This window comes from Manis pentadactyla (assembly GCF_030020395.1).
Source record: "Manis pentadactyla isolate mManPen7 chromosome 15 unlocalized genomic scaffold, mManPen7.hap1 SUPER_15_unloc_1, whole genome shotgun sequence".
Lineage (NCBI taxonomy): Eukaryota > Metazoa > Chordata > Mammalia > Pholidota > Manidae > Manis > Manis pentadactyla.
Genome location: NW_026644588.1, coordinates 262,676 through 264,436, shown reverse-complemented (window position 1 = coordinate 264,436; position 1,761 = coordinate 262,676).

The window sequence follows — 1,761 nt, the reverse complement described above, 5'->3', positions numbered from 1 at the left end:
GGGGGTCACGGGGAAGACAGTGTAGCTCAGAGAAGACAAGTAGTGACTCTGGCATCTTACTACACTGATGGGCAGTGACTTCAATGGGGTATGGTGGGGACTTGATAATATGGGTGAATGTAGTAACATGGTGTTTTTCATGTGAAACCTTCATAAGAGTGTATATCAATGGTACCTTAATTAAGAAAAAAAAATTTTAAGAGAAAGGGTGGGACAGGAAGGCATCCTGGGGCTTCCTCCCTAATGAGATCAGGCTGGACCCTGCTGGGGCCTCTCAGGAAGGAGGTGGCTCGGTCAGCCGCCAGCCGAGCCGCACACCTGGGTCTCCCTCCTGGTGCTGCAGCCCACCAAGCTACTCTCTGCCTCAGGATGTTTGCGTGGGTTTCCCTGCCGGCAGTTCCCCACACACCCAGCTGACCAGGCACTCGAACCTGCTGGGGTGACGTGCAGGCAGGAGGGCTCCTCGCAGAGCTGAGTTCAGGCCGACCCTGAAGGGGGAGCCCAGCCCAGCCCAGGGGTCTGCACCTGCCCTGTGAGCTGCACGGGGTCGCTCAGCTCTGCCGGGAAGGACTTAGGCAGCTGTCACCGCTGGCTCGCCGGGCCCTGTGCAGGTCAACAGGAGGGTGGCTGAGGAGCGGGCAATCGGAGCCCTAAAGCCTCGTTTCCCTGGCCCACAGCCGCTCGAAAGTGATACTGGGCATAGACCCTTGCCGTGCAGGGCAGCGTCGTGGCTTGGAGTCCCTGCCCCTCTCCAAGGGGCCAAAGCTGCAGCCTGGTGTGTGGAGGGGGAGGCCCTAGCCTCAGGCAGCTGCCGGGCCCCTTGCCTGAGTGCCCCCCGCTGACCCCAGTCCTGCTGGCTGCCCTTCCCTCGTCCTGATGGAGAAGCTCTGCACGCTGCGGGGGCACCACAGCCTCCACCTCGTGTCCCCGCCCAGCCTCTTCACCTGGGCCTTGAGTCCCCCAGACCTGGGTGTGCCCTGAGACTTCCTGGGGTCCCCAGCGTCTGGGGCTCAGGGCCTCCGCACAGGTGAGGGAAGGAAGAAATGATGCAGGGAACAAGTGTTCCCAGCCAAGAGCACAGCCCAGAGGTCTGGAGGCGGGACCTGTGCCCGGGTCTCTGCATGACTTCTGCCCCCATGGAGACCCCGAGGAAAGCTAACGAGCAACAGGCCTCAGTCAGTGGGGACTCGGGGAGAACTGGGAACAGAGCCCCAGCGGGGGTGGGGGGAGGGTAAGAACCTGAAAACACGGGAGTGTGGCCCGGGGACGCTGAAGAGTGAGGGGTCACCCCAACACCCACTCCCGGGAGGGCACCACTGGCTGAAGCCACTGGAGGCACAGCTCCTGGAGCCAGGCCCGGGCCTCTGGGGAGACCTCAGCTTCCTCGCAGTGGAGCCCCCAGAAGTGATGGCCAGGGGCCTCCCGGCCAGGGCCACCCCCCATCAGCACCGGTGTACCCCGAAGGAGCTGGGGGCCCGGGGCCCACGCCTTGCTCATCTGGGCAGCCATCAAGCCCCTTCCCAGGCAGGGCAGGGTGGTCACACAGCCCAGGGCACCTGCTCTGGACCTGGAGACACAGGGTGAGCCTGCGAGCAGCAAGGCCATGAAGCCCTCCCCCCGGGACCCTCTGAGAGGATGCAGGGTCTGCAGCTCTGGGTGCCTGTGTCTGTCTGTCTGTGTGTCAGGGAGCATCCCCCGACTGTGTGGCCACGTGCCCGAGGGATCTGCTGGGTGCTGAGTCTGTGTCTCCTGGGCCATCCC